General features: G+C 43.1%; 1 long non-coding RNA gene across 1 annotated transcript; it reads left to right on the top strand.

Annotated features, from left to right (window-relative positions):
* Positions 1-218: 218 nt before the first annotated feature.
* On the top strand, positions 219-3,874 carry LOC142858297 (uncharacterized). Its single transcript, XR_012912000.1, has 3 exons — positions 219-319; positions 502-686; positions 3,443-3,874. It is a non-coding gene; the product is annotated as an uncharacterized LOC142858297 (long non-coding RNA).
* The last annotated feature ends 22,908 nt before the right edge of the window (positions 3,875-26,782 follow it).

The following is a 26,782-nucleotide window of genomic DNA, read 5'->3' as shown; positions in this document are numbered from 1 at the left end:
GATTTTCAAAGTGCCACAGGAGGTTTAGAAAGAAGGAAGGAGGAGGGAGGACTCATCAGCCCAGAGCAGGAGGGGGAAGCTGACGCTCCTGCCTCGCCTTTGCTGACTCCAGAGCTTCTGACCGAGGGATTCCACGCTATTGGAAGAGTTTTGCCTCCAAAGTTGCAAACAGGGCATTTGCTTTGAGACTTGGCTGTATTAAAGGAAGATAAACTAACTGAACAAATGTCCAAAGATTCCTTTCTTTGAGGGCAAGGGCGGTTAGCAGAATTTAAATTTACCAAATGTTTCCTTTAAAATGCAATGTTGGGGCCGGGCGGTGGTGGCACACGCCTTTAATCCCAGCACTCGGGAGGCAGAGGCAGGCGGATCTCTGTGAGTTCGAAACCAGCCTGGTCTACAAGAGCTAGTTCCAGGACAGGCTACAAAACCACAGAGAAACCCTGTCTCGAAAAACCAAAAAAAAAAAAAAAAAAAAATATGCAATGTTGGGTGCTAGAGAGATACAGCTCAGTAGATAAAGTGATTCCATACAAGTATGAGGAGCTGAGTTTGGATCCCAGAACCACATAAAGTCAGATGTGGGAGAGTGCATTTGTGATTCCAGCATAGGTGAACCGTGGAAGCTCTCCAGCCAGCCAGTCTGGCCTGTACACTGAGGAATGAGGACTGTCTCAGAGCGAAAGGTAAGGACTGGCATCTGAGGTTTCCTCTGACCTCTACTCATGTGCTGTGGCACATGCGTGCCTGCACTCATACACACACACACACACACACACACACACACACACACAAACAGTCATGACACAGAGAGAGACACATACACACATTCACAAACTATCATAACTGAGAGAGAGAGAGACATACATACATACACACACATTTACAATCATGACAGAGAGAGAGACACACACATACATATATACAGAGAGAGAGAGAGACAGACAGACAGACAGAAACAGAGACAGAGACAGAGACAGAGAGAGAGCAACCCTTAAAAAATTTCGGGCTGCAAAGAGGACAGTTTTAGCCAGACCCTTCCACAACCCTTTCATGTAGTGAGTATTACAGTTGACTGGAAGTGTGAGGTTTACTCTTACATCCTACCCTCTCCATCAATTCTCCCAGCAACACCAGAAGCACATCTTCTTGCTGTTTGCACTCCTCCAGTGACAAGCATCTTAACTACCTCCTAAAGCAGTGTATCCTGTTAGATAGTTCGGAGTGTAGGGATCAAGGGCAGAGACCTCACCCGTTAGTAACGAGATCACAGGCTTCCAGCATACCCTGCACTTGCTGTTTTGATTATCACACTGTGCATTAGTCTCTGCCGGTAAGGAGTGCAGACTCTAAAATAGGCAAGGCAGACTGTGTGTCTAGAAAAAACACAAATAAAGCAGACATGCCCTGGTCTTCACAATTCACTACCAGGGAAAAGCGGATTCTCTGTGTGTGCCTTGTGGATTAAGGAGGAATGCTGTGTAGAGAAAAATTAGATGCTGTCTGGGAAGAACTTGAGCATGCCTTAACAAACACACCGCCTCTTGTTAGTCACAGCAGCCACCGTGAGAGTCATAGCAGCACAGTGAAGGTAGGCTGGATACCAAGAGTCATCAGGTTACTAGGAAGCTGGGAGGAAAGACGAACGTACATTTGGGGAGGCAGGGAAGCGAGGGACCCAGGGGTCTGTCTGGAAGGTCAGAGCCACTCAGAGAGCGAAGGTCCTGAAAACCACAGTCCTGCTCATAATAATGCTACCCCAGTCACTACACACCTTCTGCTATGTTAGGTAAATCTAGGCATCACCCTCAATTTTGTCCCCCCTCCACTCCCTCCCCATCTCTTGTCAAGTCTGTAAAGCCGCTCTCTTAAACCCGAGGAGGCTCTATGATGTGAACAGCGCTCACAATTTTTTTTTAATTAAAATGAACTAAGAGGCTTTTAACAGGTAACATGATGCGAAACCTTTGCCGTGAAGGTCTCTCTGTGTCACTGGGCATCATTTACCAATTCAAGGGAAGATGCACTGCTGAACAAATGAGGTGTTAAGACTCAGTTTCTGGATCATTGGTGCTACCAGGAATGAACTAAAAGGGAGACGTGTCCTTTGCAGTAAGGACCCCTGTCTTTCTAGAGGTTTGAAGGACAGCCACCCACTCAAGGTAAGTCCTTCACCCTTTAACTCCCATTCATATGGTTCTTGATGACCTGATGAAACCACCAAGCATGACATGAAAACTGATTTCAGTCTTGGACAACAATGAAGCCATGCTGAATCTCCCTTTACAAGATAAAAGAGCTGGGTGAGGGAGGTAGCATATACATACGGGGGAATCTGGTGAGGGCATGTGCTTGGAGTGTGTGAGTGTGTTTGAATATGCTTGTCTGTATTTGTGCATGCCCACATATGTATGTTTGAACATGACTGTGTGTTTGTCTGTATTCATGTTTGTGCATGCTTGTATATAGTTTTGTTTGCTTGTGAGTGTATAAATGTTTATATTGCTTGTGTATGCATGTGAAACAGAAGCCAGGTAGCTAAACTATAGCTTGTCAACTCCCTTCACCCCCAGGATCTATACCTGGAAGCTAGGAGACTCTCTGGTGCCCAGATCACAGAGATCATCATTGTGAGGACTGGGTGCCAGATTCAGAGCATACTGTTCATTCGCAGGGACCAGAGCGCTCTTGGTTTGCCCACAGACCTCTGATGATTGACAGCCCTTTGTCTCCAGTGCTGATCACAGCAGCCCAGCCCAGGGTCACTTCCCTCCTGCAACAGCCCCTTTTAGTGAGCTGGGAGCGTTTTCTGCTGCTCTTTGCCCGCTCCTAGACATGCCAGGTGTCTGCATTAGTCTACCCGAGAGTCTATGTGTATTTCTGGAATCCAAATTCAAATGTCAGCTTTGCTATGCAAATCGGTAATGTGTGGCCTATGGTGAATTATGAAATGCTATTTGCGGCAATTTAAGATTGTGTTTTACGTGGGCTCAGTAGGTGATGTGCTTTTTGAGCAAGCCTAATATCTGGAGTTCTATCCTGGAAAACCACAAAGGAAGGAGAGAACTGACTATGGAACTGTCCTCTGACTTCCCTGTATGTAACATGGCACCTGCCCCTCCAAGATCATATATGTCCATAATGACAATAATTACAATTTTAATTAGTCTGCATTGTGAAACACTATCTAGGGGTGAAAGGCACTAGGTGAGTAAGTGACTAGAGTCTTCCCATAAGCTCTTGCCTTCTCGGTTCCAAGCTGCTTCCTCTCTCTCACATCCCCGAGTCCTTCCTCCCAAGTCTCCACAGGCTGCATCCTTCTTGCTCCATCCTGGTGAGAGGCTCCATATATGGCCACAAGATAATGAGAGCCTAAAACTTAAAAATCAGAAGCTTTAGCCCATCATTTTTATATATTCTCTTTTGTTTCTCTTCTTTGAAGAACAAAGCCTGGTCTTGCTATGTAACCCCGGGTGGTCTCAAGCCTCAAGTACCCCTCTTGGCCCGGCTTCCAGTGCTGTTCCAGGTGGGAGCCATCACAAATGCTTTACCCCAGATGGTCTCAAGCATCAGGTATTGGACTTACCTACAGACAGAAATTTACATTTACATTTTGAAGACAATAAAGAGGCCTTGAATGGAGGAGTGTGCTTCTTAAGTCTTACAGCAGGTTGGAGTCAGAGCCTGAAGGAACAGCCACCATCACCAAAATCCCAAGAATCCAGAAGTGAGACCATGCCTCCCAAGGATCTAATTGAAATCTATATTATTCACTGGTCAACATATTGAAATCTGATATTAATAAAATGTCAAAATAGCATACATGGTTAAAATAAAATACAAAAGTTTGTTGATTGTTTGAGGTGGAAATAAAAGAAAGCCTGCTAAATCATTGGGCAAATTGGGAAATCATTTTAAATAAACAGATCACATCATTACACAGCATTATCCAGTGGAAAAAAAATCAGAAGCTTTCTATTTGGTGCCAACTAAACTTTCCTGGTTGCAGGCAGTCAGGCAGGCATCTATCTAAACCTGGTGCTCTTTCTGCCTGCTGTGACATGACTGTACGTTCATTTTATACGTCCAAGAGAGACAATGACTCTTGATTTGAGACTAGAGGAGCAAAAGGGAATCTGCTCTTTTCTGCGGCTACAATACTTTAGATGCATACATTTCGTGTGTGTGTGTGTGTGTGTGTGTGTGTTTGTGTGGTGTGAAATAGAGAAAAGCATTGGAATAAGACCCAGGCCCCAGGCTTTTCTCTATAGCAGTGCTTCTCAACCTGTGGGTCTTGACACCTTTGGGGGCTGAACGACCCTTTTACAAGGGATCACCTAAGACCATCCTGCATATCAGATATTTATATTATGGTTCATAGCAGTAGCAAAATTACAGTTATGAAGTAGCAATGAAAATAGTTTTATGGCTGGGGTCATTGCAACATGAGGAGCTGTGTTAAAGGGTCACAGTATTAGGAACGTTGATTAGCACTGCTCTGTAGGAAGGCTCAGTCTCTGTGGACGTGGTGTGCATAGCTGCCTTTTGTGAGAACAGCATGAAATACTGTGTGTTCATATCCAGTGCATCACTTACATATAATAGGTGCTCAATAATGGCACGTTTTAATTATGATTTATGAGTACCCCGGAGATGTGAGGTGCTAGGTGAGGTATGACATCTATAAAAATTTATTTCACATTTGGGCCCAGAATTCAGACTCTTAATCACCATGCCAACAGCTCTCAGCCCTCGCTGACTCCAAAAACCATCCAGAGCCTTATTTTCCCTAATTACAAACTTCAGACATTACTTGAAAGGACCCTGATCTAATGATTTAGGACAGAACCTCGGGATCTGTATTTTGTGAAATCTGTACAAATGATCCTAATGGTCAAGCAGAGACCAGAAAGAATTACTTAGAGAGCCACCTGCATCCACCTACCAAGTCAGATATTCTTTTTTTTTAAAGATTTATTTATTAAGCATACAATGTACTGCTGGCAAGGAAGGCACCAGATCTCATTACAGATGGTTGTGAGCCTCCATGTGGTTGCTGGGAATTGAACTCGGGACCTCTGGAAGAGCAACCAAGTGCTCTTACCCTCTGAGCCATCTCTCCAGCCCCGTAAGTCAGATATTCTTAAAGACACAGTAATACGAAGTCACTGGCAGGACTGGAGAGCTGGCTCAACAGTTAAGAATGTTTATTGTTCTTGCAGATGAACTGGGTTCTGATCCCAGTACCCACATGGTGGTTCCCAACTATCAGTAACTCCAGTTCTGGGAATCCAACACCTTCTTCTAGACCTTGAGGGCACCAGGCATACATGCCGAAAAACACCCATACACATAAAGTAAAATAAATATTCTAAAAGTCGCTGGTACAGTGGTCGATGTAATAAAGGTTTCCAAAATAAACATATGACACATGGTCACAATTTGACATAAGAGTGGAGGACCGGTGAATGTCTTTGCAAAGATGCCAGGATTCCAGGTCTCTCTTTGGAATATCTTTCCCGCAGCTCTGCTGGAAAGCGTGGGCACTGAGGATGTCTTGGAACTTGAAGGGCAGATCTTAGAAGCATTTAGAAGTAGGATAGCACCATCCATGGCCCTTAGGGCTGAGATTTAGAAATCCACACCTATGCCCAGAATCCAACTTAAGTCAACAGCAAACAGATTTGGTAGGAAATGCTTTGGTGTCAAGAAGGGTAACGTCCAGGCCAGAGGACTTGTCCTGAATTGGGAGATGCTATAATTGATGATAATGAGAACTAGAGGTTGAAAGACCAGCATTTCTCTTTTTATAATTCCTTAGCAGGAAAATAGAGGTTATTAATTAGTTGTCAAGGCTGAAGATAAGGCTCCAAGGACTGAGAGTTTAGGCAAGTGAGTAATCTCATGTTTAGATTATGGAATTGGAGAGTCAGAATGTCCCCTGGGAGTGCCCAGCTGAGAGGTAATTGCCCCAAGGGAAAGAAGACAGGTGCAGTCCCTCTATTAAGTGACAGACCTGCTGGTGGGTGCAGCCACTTCCTTCTGAAGGCAGCTCTTGTGGGTCTGAGGGACTCAGAGCTGGAATAGTATTCATCAGGAGTGTGTTTACTGGAGGGTGGGAAGGGAAAAAGAGAAGCGAGATTGAAGGCAAGTTTGCTTACTGATTCGAGGCAGGGCAGTGGCAAAGACTGTGGATCCTTGGGAACTGGACAGTCTAAACATAGAGGAACAAATTCAAAAGTAGTGTTCCTATCGAAAACTTCAGGAGCATGTCAGTTCAATGAAAGCAAAGACTTTATGTTTGCACACCATCAGTTCCCATTAGAATGAACCTGTTGAACCCAGACATAAACAACAGAGCACCCCACTAGGCTAGTCAGAGATGATGTCAGAGGCTTCATCACAGGAGAGAAAGCAAGGGGGAAAAACAACAGAGCCAGATGCCTACTCTGCACCTAGTATTGCAGTAACACCCTTGTTTCCAAACCTTGTTGCACCTCCGAGTTACCTGTGAAGCTGTAAACATATTTAAAAGACGTTACTGAATATGGAGGAAGGATGTAGGCATGAGTAGTTTTAGAAGAGTTCTAGATGATTCCTCAGGGTGGCTGACTTGGGAAACAACTGACTTCACGCCTTATACACATTTAAAGAACAATCCAGAGAGGCAAGCATAATGAAATTTAAAAGCCTTGTTTTACAGACGAAGTGACTTGGACTGTAAGAAATAGTCATTTGTCCAAGGTCCACCAACAATTGGGCGCTCAGCTCTGGATTTAAGAGCAGCAGTGAGATCCGATGCACTGGCCTACTCCATGGTGGGTCGGTTGGGCTCAGGATGCTATAACAAGAGATTGTATGCTGGATGGGAGGCAGCAGGAAGGTATTTCTCACAGTATTAGAGGCTGAAAGTCCAGACCAAAGTCTGACAGTCTGGCTTTCCGGTTAGGGCTCTAATCCTGTCTTGGAGATTGCTGCCTTCTTGCTGTGTCCTCACAGCAAGAGGAAAAACCAAACAGATGAGAGAAAAAATAATGATAGGGGAGAGGGGAAAGGAGAGAGAAGAAGAGAGGGGAGAGAGAACACTACTTTGCCTTTTCAGGAGACTTGTCGGGTCAAAGCCTTGTCCTCACAACCTTGTCTAACATTATTGCCTCCTTATAGTCTGTGTCTCCAAACACAGTCCCACTGGGTGTAAGGTCTTCAGTGTAAGCTTCTGAGGGGGAGAAGATTCAGGGTGTCACAGATGGAGTCTGGGTACTACTTGCTGTGCAGCAGGTAACTGGTAAGTACCCTTAACTTATAAGGAGATTCTCATATCATACTGCAGCGGATCAGCTTAGACAAGTTATCTCCACCCCGGTGAAGAAAGGATGAGACCAGCTGAAATCTCTAGTTGTATAGCAGAAATTCAGGCTTAGATGCCAGAATGCATTTCCTGAAAGAAACTGCTCAAGCATATTTAAATGATTTAAAAAAAAACCCACAGATTATTTTCAGCCTCTGCTCTTGATAGAAATAAACAAGAGTTTGCAAGAGATGAAATGATTTTCGTGAATCAAATCTATTCCAGGGATGATGGGGATGACTTTAAGGAGGACACTTGGTTGTGCCAGGCACTGTGAGAATAAGATACGGGCACTTTGTCGTCTCACTCCATGTGGACCTTGGCTCTGGCCAGGCCTTCAGCACTCACAGATTTCTCATGCCCTTTACCAAAACTGAACAATAAGTCTTAGTTCCTCGCTTTTCTTCAAGGGTCAACACCCCCTCAGCTGCCCAAATCAGTTGTGGAAATGGTGAGGGAATGCCCCCTTATGGGAGTCCGGCACCCAGGAGTAGATGAAAAGACTTGGTTTTCATTCTTAGGTAGGGCAAGAGAACCACAATCGTTAAGAAACACATTAAACATGATACCCCAACCAATAAATCCAATTTCAGATTACAGCAGAGAGCGTCTGGTGGAAGGGAAATAATGATTAATATGGAAACTGAATCCTAACAAACAGGGTATGCAGGGTATGCCTAGTGTAGAAAGAGTTTACAATAGAGAATTAACAATGAGTGTTTTTCAAGAGTAATACCTAGAATTAGTATGGATTTGCTATGAGTAATTCTTGTACTTTGAAAACAGAGACAGAAAAACAAATCTAAAAAATTCAATATATCTGTTTTGGCAAAACAGTTGACAATTATACATAATATTGAGATAACAAAGTAAGAATTTGCTCAAAATTCAGATATATGAATGTCTTTAAAAATTCCAGTAAAATATGTGTTCACTGGACTGATATTAATAATGGGAATGTCTCTAGTAATCATAATGATAATTGTAGCTAATACTTGTTGACTGTGGTGGTTTGGAAGAAAATGGCCCCCAGAGGGAGTGGCAGTACTTGGAGGTGTGGCTTTGTTGGAGTGGGTGTGGCCTTGTTGGAGGGAGTGTGTAACTGTGGAAGCGGGCTTTGAGGTCTATATATACTCAAGCCACACCCAGAGTTTCAGACCACTTCCTGTTGTGTCAGAATCAAGATTTAAGAACTCTCAGCTCCTTCTCTCAAACCATGTCTGCCTGCATGCTGCATTGCTTCCTGCTATGATGATAAATGGACTAAACCTCTGAAACTGGAAAGTCAAGCCAATTAAATGTTTTTCCTTTATAAAAGTTACTATGGTTTTTGATCCTACTGCACGTACTGGCTTTGTGGGAGCCTAGGTAGTTTGGATGCTCACCTTACTAGACCTGGATGGAGGTGGGTGGTCCTTGGGGAACCCTGATTGCTCTTTGGGCTGACGAGGGAGGGGGATTTTGTTGGGGGAGGGGAAGGGAAACGGGAGGCGGTGGCGGGGAAGAGACAGAAATCTTTAATAAATAAATAAATAAAAAGTTACTATGATCGCGCTGTCCCTTCACAGCTATAGAAACACGAACTAGGACATCTGCTGACAGTGCTTCCACTGCAGGTGCACTTTTTAAACACCCAGTGTCCTTTGTCTAGTCCCATCTCATTAGATTGCTTTGGCCATTATTTGGTTAACACAAAGTACATATTTATGGTGAAATAAAACTGGGAGGAGCAATGCTATGTTGGGTTAATTAGGCCATAGATATTGCTGAGGGTTCAAGTGGCTTTTAAACTTTTCTCACAGTCCCAGAAATTTCTCCTGAAGAAAATCTTTGGAAGATAAAGTCAACATAGAAGAAGAGAGCTATGGCCAGTTGCAGACTTCTGGAGGAGGGAGAGTCTGTTTTCTTTAAGGGTGTGGCCCCTAGTAGGTCAATCTTTCTCCAGTGCATGTCTCTGCACTCAGGAGTAGATGTCCAACACAAACTGGTGATGATAGAGTATTAAGGAAGAGGGAGGAATAGGGAGGGAAAGTGGATCTAGAAGGAGTTAAAGGGAATGGGTAGGTATGATCAAAACACATTCTTGTACAAAATTCTCAAAGAATTAAAAAAATACTTAAGAAAAGAAGAGAGTTGGCTGAACTTAAAAGTCTGAAGCACTGAAGACAGTTGTCCCCATGGAACTTGAGTAAAAGACTAGAGGCATTATAGGAGATAAGGGTGAAAATGGCATCCTTTTTGTCAGCCCAAAGGCAGCCCTAGTCAAATGGCCATACAACAGTGATGGGTTACAATGAGTTGAGATTCTTAGGTGATGTGGGAGAAGAAAATTGGTGGGGTGTGTGCATCCCCCATGTGAATTTTCTCCATACACAATGGGGAAAGGCAGAAGATGAATGTTTCCATAACAACTGGAAGGACAAATCCTTCTTTATACTTAAGAGAAATAGACAAGTCATCACGCTTCCTGGCTCCATCCTCAAGCAGAGGTTCTCACTACACTCTGCTTCTCTAGACAGGCTGCCCCTCAGTGTGCAAACAGTTTGCTTCTTTCTGTAGCACTCACCCACGGGCAGGAGATATGGCATCTGCCTTCAGTTCCATTCCCCCACTGTCTAAAGAGGTCAAGCATCAAGACACTGGAGCTACACTGAGATCTAGGACAGCACTGAGGGCAACAGCCTTGGAGCTGAGAAGCAGCGTTCAGTGATAATTCCAGGAGGCCGTATGGATCCTCCTCACCATGTTCTGAGGTAGGGTGGCTACTGCTTGAGCCATTCCTGGAGGGACAAAGAGGGTCAGCAACCAGACGGGAAAGTGAGCCTGTCCTGAGACACCTGTATTTCCATATGCTTCCTCTGTAGTTTTCCAAGTTAGATGTTGATCCTCAGGGACTCACCCTTACAGTTCATCCCTAAATCTACCCCAGAGGCTCCTAGAACACATGGAGACTCTATAATAGTTCTAAGAGCTTGGTGGTTCTCTCATTTTCTCATTTTCTTTATCTTCTTCTGGCATTTGAGGCAAATACCGAGTCCTGGAAACCTTCTCTGACATTACTACTGAATCAGGATTCCCAAAGAATGCAGAATCTGACTACCTTAAAAGTTCTTGGTAAGAACACAGGGGTTTGTGTGCTATGAGACGCCAGCAGGATTTCTGGTCGTACATGGATCAAGCTGGATTCTGGAGCCAGTCATCCTCGCCGTGCCTCATGGTACAGAAAGTGACCTATAATTCTGAGACATTTTTTCCTGTTTTTAAGACAGGGCTCATAATAATGCCTGCTGTAAGAGCCACAGAAGTTTAACAGGTCTGAATTTGTAATGAATTTAGAGCCATAACGGACATAGAGGTCTCAAATACACAACCAACTGTTGTCGATACCTGGTCAGTTTTCAGAGGATAAATAGGATCTACAGGCATGCTCAGCCAGTTGACAATGTACAATGGGGGACTGGAGGTCAGACTTCTGAACTCTCCCTTCTGGGGCTACTCTGGTTTTGTTTCTTACAGAGTCTTTGCTGGGTGGTTCAGATGCTTGATGCTCAGTTGCTTAGATGAGCTGAATTTAGAATCAGGGAGTGGGGGAAATGGAACGCATGTCATCTGAGTCGCTGGTCAGGGAGCTACCAGAGCAGGGGGCAGGGTGTGTAGAAGAAGCATGACTCAAAGAACACTATGGGGGAACTCTGTCTGTCTCCATCATGTAGAAAGAAACGGACTCCCCAGAGTCACTGTGGCATGCCCAATCCCAGGTTTTCACAGGGGCAACTCCAGGCCCTCTTCTCATTGCAGGAAACAAGCTGCATGCAAGGAGGCTATTGCTTCTCCCTGCTGCACCTCACTGAGGCCTCAGAGGAAACAAAACGAGAATGCCTCACTGAGAAAAGGTACCAAGCCACATGGCTAAACATAGATAAGAGTTATGGGTTAATTTTAGTTGTAAAAGTTAGTTAATAATAAGCCTGAGCTAATAGGCCAAGAAGTTTATAATTAATATAAGCCTCTGTGTGTTTTATTGGGACTGAACAGCTGCAAAACTGGGTGGGACAGAAACTTACATCTACAAAATTTGAGAATAGTCAGGCTTTGATAGGCAAGACCCTCTCTGATTCCTGAACTAGAACAATGTCTTTCTTTAGATGAGACCCCCAGATGGAGAGAGAGACCAATGAAAGAGGTATCTTGATAGAGGGAGACATTATGGGATTAAGGAGAAACCTAGTGCTAGGGAAATCCCCAGGAATTCACAAGGACGCCCCCCCCCAAAGACTCCTAGCACTAGTGGAAAGGGTGCCTAAACTGGCCTTTCTCTATAATCAGATTGGTGACTACTCTAATTGTCATCATGGAACCTACATCCAGTTACTGACGGAAGTAGATACAGAGATCCACAGCCAAGCACTGGGCTGAGCTCCTAGAGTTCAGTTGAGGAGAGGGAGGAGGGGTCACATGATCAAGGGGGATCAACATCATGGTGGAGAAAACCAGACAACTGACCAGAGCTAGTAGGAGCTCACAAACTCTGGACTGATAGCTAGGGAACCTGCATGGCACTGAGCTAGGCCCTCTGAATGTGGCTGACAGTTCTGTGGCTTTCTGTTTGTGGGGCCCCTAGCAGTGTGACCAGGACTTATCCAGGGTGCATGAAATGACTTTTTGGAGCCCATTCCCAAAGGTGGTATACCTTGCTCAGCCTTGATGTGGGGATGGGGGAGTGGGGAGCTTGGTCCTGCCTCAACCAGGCTTTGTTAAATCCCCAAGGGAGGCCGTACCTCCTCTGAGGAGTGGATAGGAGGTGGGATGGAGGCGAGGTTGGAGCAGAAGGGGAGGGAGGAGGAACTGGGGTTGGTATGTCAAATGAAATAAAACTCTTTAAATAAACTAAAGAAGATGACAACCTCACCTTGTCCTTCAATTTCCTTCCTCAAATGAACAGGAATATTTACACAGAGTGTCCAATGACAGCCCCAGCCACAGTGTAAAGATTTCCACAAGGTTCCTCTTTCCCCTTTTCATGAGCTCATAACCCAAAGGGATGTGAGTACTTTTCACCCAATAAGGCCTATTCTGCATAGACACCTTCTCCATACTCCACTGAACCATGGCTGGCCTCGTGGTCCACATTTCTGACTGAAACACGAAGGGAAATAAAGACTGTTGCAAGCCGGCAGGAGAGAGAGGGCCTGGGCCTGGAAACAGCTCAGCATCTTGCCCTTGTTACTAATAATCCTCCCAAAATCACCAAATGGTTTCTAGGCATTAAAGTTATCGTTTGCCATAAACCCCTTGTCTGTTTTCTGGAGAGTTTAATATATTGCAGGAAGTTTCACCCATAAAAGGTGATGGCTGTGCTCCTGTGAGTGAGCCAGGCGTCGGTAACTTATGACCTTCATAAATGTGAGTGGGTCTCACGAGCGAGTCCATCAGTCTTTGGAGTAATTCTGCTTCGTAGTAAAATATTTTACTGTGCACACTCCTGTCAGCGTTTGCCTCACTGATGTCGAGGCTTCCTCCTCGATGCCTCTTGTTCGCTGCTCTTGCTCCGTTTTCAATTATCTCGCTTCCAGGCTCCGGTCTGAGACCCCGAGAATAATCTCTGTTTTTCAGAGCCGCGGTCCAGCTCAGTCTGCGCCCTCACTGGGTTGGAACAGCAGCAGAACCGATACAGCATTGTCGATCACCATGACGTTGGTGATTTCCCCATTCCAGAGGGCGAGGACAGCTGCCGAGAAAGCCATCCCTCTAGCCAGGGCAAGGCCTTCCATAGCAAATGCGACTGTGTCTGAGAGTGTTTCCCCGGCTACAGAATGTTCTAGATGTGTCAGCTGTCTTCATTACCTGCCGCAGCATTAGCATAGCAGTTAGCATCCACTTCATTGCCCCAGAGATCTAAATAAAATTTACTGGAGTCACTGGTTTAAGACTGACCCAGAAAAGGATTAAATGCTTTTCAGGCATTTCAGGGCAGTGGGGGAAAATCTGCTGTCAGCAAGTTCAAATCTCATCTCCACCTCCAGATACAACTGTGGTGCTGGGTAAATTATTCACTTTCTGTATGGAGGCATACCAAGTTTCTATAATATTGCATATCAATGTCACAGTAATATGCAAATTCAGTATGTTATACCCAGCAAAGTTTATAATGCATGCACAGGTCCAAGAGGCAAGAAACAAGCACAGTCATTACTTGTCAATTAAAGATAAATTTTAAAGTGTTAAAAAAAATAAACCAGAACACACACACACACACACACCCAGAAGAAGTGTCAGAAATGTTTTAATGGTAAAGAATATTGGAGCGTTGAAAGCTTAAAGGGAGTAAAGCCATGTGAGCAATGAGAATTAATAAAGGGTTCTTAGAACAAAGGAACAGCTGGGTCTAAGCAGAACATGTGTCTACTGCTCTTGGCTGTCACTGTTATCATGGGGGACACGGGCAGAGATGGGAGCTACGAGCTGCTGTATGGCCATGTTCATGTCAGACAGGCACGGCGAGGGTGACGTCAGGGATGGTTTGTAAGCCAAGCAAACTACTGCCTTCGGAAACTTCCTAAAGTTCTGGGGAATTCATCTCAGCTTTTCGTTCAACAAATAGGCTGAAGGTCTAGTACGCTCCAGATGCAACTGTGCTGGAGAACAAGGCAAAGATCTCCGTGCTTGAGGACTTACAGCCTAACAGAGGAAGTTTGCTGGGCTGAGGAGTTCTTCAGGGTGGGACCTAAGGTAGGAGAGATTCTACCTGCTCTCAGGAGCACCAGAACTGAGGCTCCATAGACTCCAGGACTCTGTAAATCCATCATTCTTTTCATCTCCTCCCATTTCTGTCTCACCGTTATAGGACAAGGTGTGCCCTAAGACATTCTGGTACAGAGCATCAGTCACTAGCATGACTTTGAATTCACTTCAGACTAACTACTAAAGAATTTTTTAACAAGTCTCTTGGAATGTTTTTAATTTAAAGCAGGAAAAGAGTAATGAAAAAAATCAAGGAAAGAAACATGCTAAGTATATAAGTAGCAGAGAATTGTTCTGAAAAAAAATTACTGTTCCATGGAATTTTCAAGACTTTTAGAGTCTGCCTATCATCTCTTCAGAACTTAGAGTTTGCCTTGTACCTTGAAAGTCTGGCTATCAGAAAAGCACTCATATGTTCCAGAATTTATAATTCAGTTCAACATTTACTTACACTGGTCAGCTACTGCTACGTATTGAGCACGCATTGTCAGTGTGTCTAGAAATAAGTATGTACTTTATAAAGAAGCCTTACAGCCCAGGACTATATGGGAGTTGACTGAAACAAGCTGGGCTCCAGAGGGAAGTTCTAAGGTGGTGGTTCCCTGGACTCCCCCCCCCCCCCCCGTCCCCAGCCTTCTCAATCTCTCTCCTCTCTGTATTGACATGCCTAGAAACTCTTTAAATGATCCTCAGAAACATGCTCTAAAAATTCATGTTCAATTCAGTCATGTTGTTTACTGAAGGGACAATCTTCTTATTTGTCTATTTTAGAACCTTGATGCAAGGGTGGATGACACATCCACAGAAAGGGTTGGGGAAATGGAAAAAGAAAGGGGGAACAGCCAAAAAGGGAAAACAAGAAGAAAAAGGAGAACAGATGGACTGGTGTCATCAGCAGCCCCAAGGAACTTACTACAATGCAATGACTCACTCAATGGGGTTTCTGGGGATTATCTTGGAAGTGTGTGTTTTAACGATACTGAAGTTGAAGGAGTGCTCTTTCTAAGTTCTTGCGTTCTGTGGATCATCAGCTAGCCAAGAATCTTCTCATGACAAGAGTAGCGATGAAGCACACACATGATACCTTTCATGGGTTAGTAGGGAACTGGCAGCTGATAGACAGTCTTACCAGATTCCATTGTCAAAGCAAGTCATATGACAAGGATCGGGAATCAAGAAAAATCTACAGAATTGAGACCAAGCCTTCAACCAACCAGAGATTTAACATATTAATACAGTGCATGGGGCTTCCTTCTCAAACTCCATCTCATTTAAGTCTCACAGCAAATTTGAGGTGGGTGTCTTCACTTACCAGTAGCAGGAAAAGAGCTGCCTGGGTGTTGAGGTCTGGGTCATGTTGTTACTAAGAGCTAGCTTTCAAGAATCCAAGCTTATATCTGCTCTGTTGTATCAGATGTTAATGCAATAATTGTAACCTGGATCTTTTTCATAATCCAAAACCATTTCCATGCACAGTACAGTAGAGACCTTGTAGTCCTTATACACACAAGGAGAATGTTAGAAGCCAAAAATAGTTTAGTCTATTAAGGAGCCTCACACAGACCACAGACTCTATTTTCTGGTCCGTTCTCATGCTTTTTATGTATTTAAGTTGTAAAGTCCATGGACTTTGCTTTTAAATATCAACTGTCCTCAGAATTCCATACAGGGGATATTTTTCCAGAAAGCTTCCTTAGTCTAATGTATAGTGGCGATGTCTTTCCTGGCATGTTAGAAGCCAGCAGACAATGATGTTCTCTTGTGAAGCTGAAGATGCAGACAGTGTTGGGAATGAGGGTGAAGAAGGGAACGAAGAATGAGAGTCCAGAAACGAGACCTAGATGACAAGGTGTTTCTCAGAGACACGTAGCCTATAGCATTATTATTACATATTTTATCAGCCAAAGCTGAAAGAAAATTGTAGTGTCTCTGATGACTGAAAAACTCACACTGAAAATAAAAGCTAAATCAAACCCATACACATTTGAAGCTTTTTCACAGATTAAATGCAAGATGAATGTTGTAGGATATATTGGAAGAGAAAATGGATCTAAGAGAAGATGCTTTGTGCTGAAGAGATTCTAAATTAGTGTGTGCTCACCACGTCAGGATGAAGACTTGAGTCTGCATCCCCAGGACCCACATACAAAGACAGGCACAGACGCATGCACCTCTAAGCCCGGCACTGGAAAGGCAGAGTTGTAAAGTTCATGGGGTTTCCTAGCTAGTCATTCTAGCTAGATTGTTGAGTCCCAAGTTAATGAGACTCTCTCTAAAAAACTAAGGTAAAGAACAATTAAGGAAGACACCCAAGGTTAACTTCTTCCCACTCTTTTTTAAAATTGTTTTTATTGAGCTATCACTCTCCTACCGTCCTCCCCCACTCCCCTCCTACCCTCTCCCATGATCCCCACACTCCCAGTTTACTCAGGAGATCTTGTCTTTTTCTACTTCCCATGTAGATTAGATCCATGTATGTCTCTCTTAGAGTCTTCTTTGTTGTCTAGGTTCTCTGGGATTGTGAATTGTAGGCTGGTTTTTCTTTGTTTTTTGTCTAAAAGCCACTTATGAGTGAGTACCTATGATATTTGTCTTTCTGGGTCTGGGTTACCTCACTCAATATGATGTTTTCTATTTCCTTCCATTTGCCCACAAATTTCAAGATGTCATTAATTTTTTTCTGCTGTATAGTACTCCATTGTGTAAAGGTACCATATCTTTATCTATTATTCGGTCAAGGGGCATTTAGGTTGTTTCCTGGTTCTGGCTATGACAAATAATGCTACTACGAGAATAGTTGAGGTATACATGCGCACACACCCTCATGTACACATGCATACACATACACATGCACACACATGCACACACACATATACGCACACACCACATAAAAATTTTAAAGGAGTAAAAAGGACAAGATGTCCTAAAAACTAGCAATTCCTTTCCCTTTCTCCTTCCTTTTCCAGATCCATTTTGTCCCCTTCCCTTGACTATTTGTTAATTTAAGACACCTGAGGTGCCATAGGAGAAAAATATGCCCCTGACTCCAACTGTGTTCTATAGGGAGCCCTGGCTGAAGATCTTAATTATTGTTAACAAGGTAACATTTTAATAGCTGTAGGTTGAAATTGATGAGCCCTCCAGCTCCCTGAAAGCCTTACAAAGATGCTGCACCTCATCTCCTAGGAGAAAAGCAAAGGGCGCAGTGGTGCTAGAGTATCTGACTATGCGTGGAATACTCAGTGTTCACAACAAGCAATGTCCCCACCAGGAACTTTCCCCAAGGATCTCGTCGGTACCTGGCTTCGTAGGTAGACACTTTTCTAGCCCAAAGCATCTTCTTCTTATGGCTACTTTTGCTTCAAAAGTGTCTAAGAATACTCAGCTGAGATTTAATCTATGAAAATACTTAAAATGAGTATCTCACTGCCAGGAGCCTTAAAAACAGATCAAGTTATACAACTGTCACACCCATGCAGAGGGCCTAGGTTGGTCCCAGGCAGGATCCCTAAGTCCAGAGTCCATGAGCTGCCATGAGCTCAGATCAGCTGTCTCTGTGGGGTTTCCCTGTCATGACCTTGACACCCTACCCCCATCCCCCCAGCTTATACAACAATCCCTCCTCCCTCTCTTCAGCAGGACTACCAGAGCTTAGCCCAGTGCTTGGCTATGGATCTCTATATCTGCTTCCATCAGTTACTGGATAAAGGCTCCCTGATGATAAGGCAGTTATCAATTTGATTATAGTAGGTGGCCCGTTCAGGCACTCTCTCCACTATTGCTATTCCATAGTCCCTTTCTTCTATCCTTAACTCCAGAACCACGTGACTGAAGTTACCAAGTTCTACTGCTTGCTGACACTGGAACATGGCTCCCTCATTCAATTGCATCTTTGTCAGCTTTCTGTCCTTCATTACCTAAACTTGGCTGTCTTGAAACTTGCTCTGTAGACCAGGCTGGTTGCAAACTCAGAGATCCTGGAGCCTCCGCCTTTCCAGTGGTGGGATTGAGGGTGTGCCCCACCATACCCAATTCTAAGCTTTTCTTTAGTTTCTTTCACAAGTTGGAAACTTCGCTGGGTGGGATCTTGCCCTGACGTCACCACTCCTTTTATTTCATGTCTTAACCCTTTTATCTCCCTGAACATAAAATTCAGCTCCATTCCACTTTCCAGTGCTCTTTTTTTTTTCCTCAAAATTTGCTTTTTGTAATTTAGCCTGCTCAACTTGTTCCTATGCATTATAAATCTTCATTAGAGTTAGCACTAATATCTACATGACAGAGGCTATACTAGGCTGTTTTGAGAGTTCTTCTGCCAACAGAATTAATTCAAAACAGTTCATTTTAGCTTCAGGCAGACTCTTAGGACAAGTTCAAAAGGCATTCACTTTCTTCATCAAAATACTACAAAGATAATCTCAGGTAACTAAAATTCTTCTCCTCTGAAATCTCTTGAGTGAGTCCCAACAGTTTAAATAAGTCTTAGCACCCATCTTCCATGTTCCTACTAGTATGGCCCATTAAGCCGTTCTTAAATCATTCTATTGCTTTCATAACCCATAGTACCAAAGTCCAAATTCCTCTAAACAAACACATGGTCAAGTCTATCAGAGCAATACTCCAGTTCCTGGTGACAACTTCTTAGTTAGGGTTACTATTGCTGTGAAGAGACATCACAATCATGGCAACTCTTATAAGAAACATAGAAAAGAGAAACTGTCCTCATGTTTCAGAGAGCTCTGATGATAAAGAATCTATATAGAGAGATTTTGACTAGCTGAGCTCAGACCAAGTTTGGCCACATAGTAGGTCTTCAATCCATCATGAACTTTTGAGGATTTTGATGAATAGTGCAATTAATATAGAGAGCTTCTTGGGTTTCTCAAGCCCTAAACATAGTTGTATACACTCCGCTCCCTCTGGCAGCCACAATGATGTTTCAGCTTGATCATTTGCTACACTGCAGACCTCACAGCCCAACTACAAGGCTACTGAAGAGCTGTTGAGGTTACTTCTATTGAGTGATACCCAAGACACTATGGAATTTTCCCCAGCAACAGTAGAAGCTCATGAGAAAACTGATCAGGCTACTGTGGATCCACTCTGCAGAGTCTGGACATGCTTTTATTGCTAGTCTCCTGCCAGCATATGAGGATGCTTCAGGAAATTCCTCAGGAAAGTGACTGAGAGTCGGGTAGAGTAGGACCAGATGCAGAGACTCTTCTTAAAGGTGCACCTATGGGGTCTCCTTTGCCTTTCCTGAGAATTTAGTTTTCTTCTCACTCAGCACTTCTTCCAAGTCAACATATATGACAAACATTTTAACCCCTTTGTCCTTAAAGGTCATACTTCTGTTACTCAAAAGTCACATTTTATGGCTTAAAAACATCCTACTTCCTATTTCTCTCTGGCAAATGTTGAGGTGGAATGATCCATTTAAAATACAGCAAAGAGATTGCTCAGTAAATAAGAGTGAAGATCTGAGTTTGAATCTCCAAAACTCATGTGAAAAGCTTGGTGAGGTCACACATATGTCTGTCACCCAATTGTAGCATTGGGAAAACTACTGGAGTTTGCTGGCTGCAGCCTAGCTCCAAGTTCAATGTGAGAGATCCTGTCTCAAGGGAATCAGGTGGAGAGTGATAGAGTAGAACGTCCAGTCCTCCCCTGGCCTCCATGCATGCACAAGCCCATGCATGAACAGGAAACACACAGACATACCACCACCACCCAACATACACATACGAATTCAAAATTTGTTTTTGAGAGCTTTTACCTCCTTGTAATTTTACATCTTGGTTAGTGATCAGGGACTGAGATGTCAGGTTAATACTTGAGTGATGTTCCCACATCACAGATTATTTTCATCATGAAAAAGGAGGTAGAGCAAACACAGATAGATTAGAAACAAGGCACCATCGGTCTCAGAATTAGCCAGTAGACAAGAGAAAAAATGGGGAAAAGGGCGTATTAAGTCAACATGAGAGAAAATAAAGAGTTATTAAAACATGCTTTTGGTATATATTATTTTTCACATATCCATAGAGTCAAAAACAGAACTCAATAATAAATAACATCCCCATAAATAATATTGAACCAAGGCTTTTTTGGAATCCCCAATACACTTGAGTCAAATTCACATCATATCTTGTTACATGTCACATTAAGTCTGTATAAATAACGGAGTACAAATGCTAAAGGTATTATGTGACAACAGTTGACAGAGGTCCTAGAGTTCATTACCAGAAGTGGGAGTAAAATTGCCACTACAGACAGATCGAAAAAAGGCTCATCACCCCATAAGATAAGGGTGTATAGAGGGTTAGATTGCAAAGACTCCATGACAAGGAGCCTTGAGGACAGAGTATTGGATGTTTTAGGTAGATTTAGGGCTGACAGTATTTGAGAAATAATCCCTCAGATTCTCAGCAGGCATCTTTTATTTATTTATTTTTATTTATTCTTCTCTCATATATCACATCCTGACGCCAGTTTCCCCTTCTTCCACTCCTCCCGGTGCCTCCCATCTCCTCTCCTTCTGGTCCACTCCTCTGTTTCCCTTCAGAAAAATGCAGGCTTCCCAGGGGGATCAACTGAACACAGCATTTACAATTTGCAATAAGACTGGCCACAAAACCTTATATTAAAGCTGGTTGATGCAATCCAATAGAATGAAAAGGGTTCCAAGAGCAGGTAAGAGAATCAGAGACACCCTTCACTCCCCCTGTTAGGCAGTCCACAAGAACATGAAGGTACACAACCATAACATCTATGCAGAGAATCTAGCTAGGACCATCCAGGCTCTGTGATTGTTGCTTCAGTCTCTGTGAGCACCTATGAACTCTGCTTAGATGTTTCTATGGGCCCTGTTCTCATAGTATCCTAGACCCTCTGGCTTCTACAATGACACAAGCAGTATTAAAATCTAAGATTTCTTCATATTTTGTAGAGAAACAGATCTTATGGAAGAAAACACTGAATAAGAAATATATTGTCATCCACATTCAAACCATGGTCAAGAACAAGTCACCAAGCATGGCAGGAGCTTTAAATATGCAACTATACAAACACAATGTGAAAAGAAGTCAGTCTCAGTTAAAATGGAAAACTGTAGATTTGGTTGTAAGCTGGGTTCCCCACAAAACAAGACTGGGGCAAAAGCCTGGGCAGTGATACTTCATTAAGGCTTGCAGCCCAAGAGAAGTGGAATCAAGAAGAAATGGAACTGAGGCAGTGAAGATGGCCAGGATGATATAAAGCCAAATACCTTGCCACAGACACACAGTAGTTAAGTGTTTGATCCATGATCCAACTCCATGGAGTCTGACTCCCAAACAGAGACTTAAACTTTACATTGTATATATATATGTGTGTGTGTGTGTGTGTGTGTGTGTGCATGCATTATAATATATACTATATATATTGTTAAAAAATAAAATTGCAGTACTTCTCTTTTCAAAATCCATTTTTTCCCTAGAATGAGTCCTGAAGCACCCATGACATGAATTTAGCATATCCATATATGGAGGCTGGGCAGATGGCTTAGCAGGCAAGAGCATTTGGGGCTCTTTCAGATTAGACTTTGGTTCCCAGCATTCCCAAGAGGTATTGCACAACTGCCTCAAACTCCAGCTCCAAGGGATCTGATGCCCTCTTCTGGCCTCCCTGAGTACCTGCATGTACTTACATAAAGACACATACACATAAATAAAAAAATCTTGCTTTACAAAAAAAGAATATGCATATTTTCCAAATGATACTCAGATACCACAGCCTCTGAAAATCAATAAATCTATGGCAGTTATGATTTTCTATCATAACTTAATTCTGGTAGTGACTGCAAGATTATCCATCATCCCCATGATCCCATTGAGTGGCACAATGACTCTCCTGAAAAAGGATCTTGGTGACTAGAAGGCATCTCAGGTGGGTTAGGAAACAATTTCTTCTCCTGAAACTGTGCAGATATCAGTCCATGAGTCCTCTGAGATTAATCTGATAGGGAGAATTCAAGGATTTGAACAATGTATAAAACGATCCCAGTATGAACCTGGGCCAAATCTGAATTTCTAGTCCAGAAAACATCCCAAAGCAAATGTCTTTGCCCACTTTGAATGTATTTCCTTTTCAGGCTTCACAGATGTCCTTTCTCATAAATTCAACAGTGTGTGCACGTTCCAAGGTGAGTTGGGAATCTTCCTTTTATTGCCAGCAGTTTGCTGGCAGATCCGACACTAAAAATAATACAGTACTCACTTTCGAGAGGGTGACCCTCTTTCCCAGTCCTTCCTAAACATCCTCCAATTCCATTTGCTCTCCTCACCTTTGTGTTTATGGTTAGTATTCCCAGGGGTCTCCGAAGACCCTTCTAGATGTTAAGACTTCTTGTTCAGATGGCTAAGGATGCATTCTTCCCTCCAAATTGCCTCATAGAGAGACAGCATCTGTCTAAGACTAAAAGAGCCTCCAGAGAACTTATTTGAGCCGTGTGCCAGCTATCCCATTTTGCATGCTTCCTGGGAAAAACACAATACACCCCATCTCTGCAGGAGGAAGCAACAGAGAGATTGGTTCCATGGAAACATCTCAAAGGAAATTTATAATGCTGTTGGGAAATTTCAGCCCTTTAAAACAAGCTGGTTTGTGAACGCAGGAAGAAAATTTTTATCACATCGTGTCTATGTCTTCTGTCGCTCTTTTATTTTGGAAGGACGGCAGTCATAGGTCTAGTGATCTGACTCGCTCCTTATTGGCATGTGTGGGAGGGTATTTTGAAAGAACATTAGTTCTTGACCTTGAACAGAATATGTGCCTTCCAGAAGAAAGCCCTTGCACATGTGCGAGCATCCCTACGTGTGCTTTATGACTTACAGAGATGGTTATCAATAAGCCTTCCTCAACTTTTTTTTTTATATCACTGGGGCCAGAATCAAAAATGCCCCAGTAAAAATGCATCCCTCTTCCATATCTGCTAGCAGTTAGGAGTGGCTATTAGCCTAACTCTGAGCATATACATGGGATCTGGCAGGAGCAGACAATCTTTGAATATTCTGTTTTCCATCTACCGAGTACACAGTTGAAAACCATGTAGTCCACATTCCCCAAAAAAGTTCCCAAAAAATCTTATAATGTTCTAAATAAGCTTACAACCTTGTATTGGGCACATTCATAGCTATCCTGTCATGCGTATGACCCACAGGCCACAGGTCAGATATATCTGGTAGGAATTTCTGTGGCACTAAGAAGGAAATAGATGGAGAACTTCCTCTGCTTTGTTATTCTTCCTTCTTTGGACCTGTGGGCTGGAGCTTCACCCATCCTATTGAATGGTCCATGAGTCAGTTCAATGCACTTTTAGCTAAGGGTAGCAAAGAAGAAAGACAGAAGAAACCTTGTTTGCTAATGGCCAAGAGCTGTCACATCAACCTTCGACCTACTTACCTCCAGCCTAGTTACTGGGTCTGAGAGTGAAGGTTCTACTTTGTGTTAGCTAAGGTTGCTCTGTTTCTCTATCCTTTGCAGCGGTATCTAACCTTAGCAGATATGTTCCTAATGAGGATGTATCTATTTCTCATGAGATGATAATGAGTCACATTCCTGATGACTGGCAGGTAGCTACTGCTGCATGTTTTAGAGATTGTCAGGTGGTGACCAACCAAAGTCAACAAGAACTCGTTTATACAGGAAAGGAGACACACTAAGAAAGGCATATTTGTCTGGCCGACCTCTTCACTCTTTGGTCGACTCTCTTACACTCATCCTAAGTAGTGACTTGAGGATATATCTGGCTCATTTCACTCAGCATGATGTCCTCCACATTTATATCCGTTATCGTGAATAACATCATTTCCTTCTTTTTCTAATGCTGGCTGCTGAGCCACGCTTTTCACCATTCACCTCCCTGTGGACACTGAGCATTCTTCTAAGTCCTGACATTGTGAATGTTGTTGCCATGAGTATGACGGAGTTCAGCAATGTTTCAAGGCCTTGCTCTCGGTGTCTTCAGCTGTAGACCCAGCAGAGAGACCACACTAGCTTGAAGTTTTTACTTTCCTGAGAACCCACTCTGTTTTCAAGAGTTCACAACTTTGCATTCCTGCCAGCAGTGCGAAATAGTTACCTTTTCTCCATATTTTCACTGGCATCTATCAGTTTTTCTATGTAGTAGACACACTAGCAGGTGGAAATGTGACATTGATGTGAATTCTTGTTGAGGATTGGCGATGCTGAGCATCTTGAATGCATCTACTGGCCATTGGGTTTATTCTTTTGGAAAATATCTGTTTGGCTCCTTGCATATATTTTAAACCTTTGTTTTGTTATATATATTTGGTATTCAGCTGTGCATATTATGACTATTCATCCTATGTCAGATATATAATATAGAGTTTGCCAATAGTCCTTTCTTCTTCCGGTGTTGAACTTCTCTGTTCAATTTGTCAGCTCAATTATTCTTTTCTTCTGTTTCAGAATTTTCTCTTTTATTGTGGCTCTGTCTGCACTGATGACCCTAGCTTTGCTCCCTTATTGTTTTCCTGATATGTTTGGGCTTTGTCTTAGTTAGGGTTTCTATTACTGTGAAGAGATACTAGGGCCATGGTAACTCGTATGAAGGAAAACATTTAATTGAGGTGATAACTTACAGTTTCAGAGATTCAGTCCATTATCCTCATGATGGGGTATGACAATGTGCAGGCAGACATGGTGCTGTGGAGGTGGTTGAGAGTCCTACATTTTGCAGGCAACAGAAATGGTCTGTGACACTGGAGTTAGCTTGAGCACAGGAGAACACAAAGCCCACCCCCAGAGTGACACACTTCCTCCAACAAGGCCACATTAGTGGCTCTCTTTGGGAGCCATTTTCTTTGAAACCACCACAGGCTTTATCTCTGTTTTCTTACATCTCACTAGCCTCCCTAAACTGGTTGTCTGTCTGTCTGTGTTTATTTATTTATTTATTTATTTATTTGCCTGACTGCTGGTAGGTCTCAGATTTTTTTTCCTTTGTTTTCATTGTGTGTGCTACTAGAGCATCATTTTGTTCCTCTGGTGGAGCCATGTTTCCTTAGGCCCTTGTGATTCTGTAGCTTCGCGCTGGTGCCTGCATCTCTGAAGAAGCTGCCATCACTGTACGGACTGTCATAGCCACTTCAGTACCCAAAGTCTTTCATTGTTTGCCACAGCCAGAGACTCTGCATGTGCTGATTGCTGCCAGGGACTGCAAGTTAGCAGGCTTGCTGATGAGTCTACAGATGGACATCTCAAATGGGCCCTATTTGGATGTCCACAGAGAAGCCATATCTTATGGATGACAGCAGTTTCTCCTGGTGCTTCACTCACTGCACAACCTTTGGGGGAGAAGTAATGTAGGCAAAGTGAAATGGTTCTCTTCCTCTCTGGTCCCTGAGTTCTCTCTGGGAGCTGTGACACTCACACCCGTTCCGGGGCTCTCCCGATGGCGATTTCATCAAATGATTGTTAACTCTGTGTTTTTAATTCTTGAATAATGTACCATGTGTCACACTCTAATTGTTTAAGCCATTCAGATCCACATTTAAAGGACACAAATTAATGTGTGAAAGAGAATATATTAACTGCAAAAATTAATTCGGATCGAAATGAATTTATTGAGCTTAATTTCATTAGCGAAAACACTAGTGTTGAGTAACGTGTGGTCTAAGAATATAAACTAGAAGGTTTAGGCACAACTGGGGAATTGGTCAGCTTGTTTTCTGTGCCACTCCCTGCCCACCAGCCCCTGCTATAAACTTCTTGTCAGCAGGCCAAGGTCCATCAGCCTTGCTCCAACCCTCCGTCTCCCTCTGGCTGTTGCACAATGCAGGCAGCCTCCTTGCTCCTAAATCTGCTTCCTCAACATCCTGCGTTTGGCCGTAACTAACAAACTAATTCAGGTCCAAGAATTAAGAACTGATAATGACTAAAGGCCTTATTTGTCCCTGAAGACAATTTGACTTTTCTTTTGAATTTTTCCAACTGAAACTATAGAAATGAAAAACGGGGGAATGGCATGCCCTTGGCTGGCCGTTAGAGGCTGTGTTTTTGGAAAGCCAGCCACGGCTGGCATTCTTTAAATCACAAGACACAGGCAACTAATCATACATGGGCTTGTCCTGAACATTTTGTGACCTCTCTAGCTCTGTGGGTTAGGGAAACGAAAACAAATGCAGACACAAACAATTAGATTCCTTTTCCCCTAATAACAGCTATAACTTCGAAGTCACATTCTCGTTTCTGTCTTCAAAGCCCCTGATTTAATAATATGGTGATTCCATTTAGCTCAAACATTCGACATCTGAAGCCCAGAAATTGAGAGGAGGACTGGTTTTTATCATATTCTCCACCGTAGTCCAAATGGCAATGGGACATATTTTGACCAGTCCTGGCTTGACGTTTCTGCGTAATCAACAAGGCATCTAAAGCGAGGCGGACTCAGCAGCACTTTGCTCTTCCTCGAAGTGCAGTACTGAATAAATGCCTTTTTCCCCATTGGAAAAAAAAATCCTATGAGTAACCATAGCAATAATAATTCCATCTCCAAGTAAAAATTATTATTGTTATCCTCGTTGGCAGCTCTGTTTCTTTCTTGTCAGGAGTAGACAGAAGGCAGACAGCATCTTGAAGTCTATAAAAGGCTCACCTAAGCAGGATGGGGAACGGCTGTTTTCCCTCTCT

This window comes from Microtus pennsylvanicus, chromosome 10 (genome assembly GCF_037038515.1).
Source record: "Microtus pennsylvanicus isolate mMicPen1 chromosome 10, mMicPen1.hap1, whole genome shotgun sequence".
Taxonomy (NCBI): domain Eukaryota; kingdom Metazoa; phylum Chordata; class Mammalia; order Rodentia; family Cricetidae; genus Microtus; species Microtus pennsylvanicus.
This window is presented reverse-complemented; position numbering and strand designations above follow the sequence as displayed.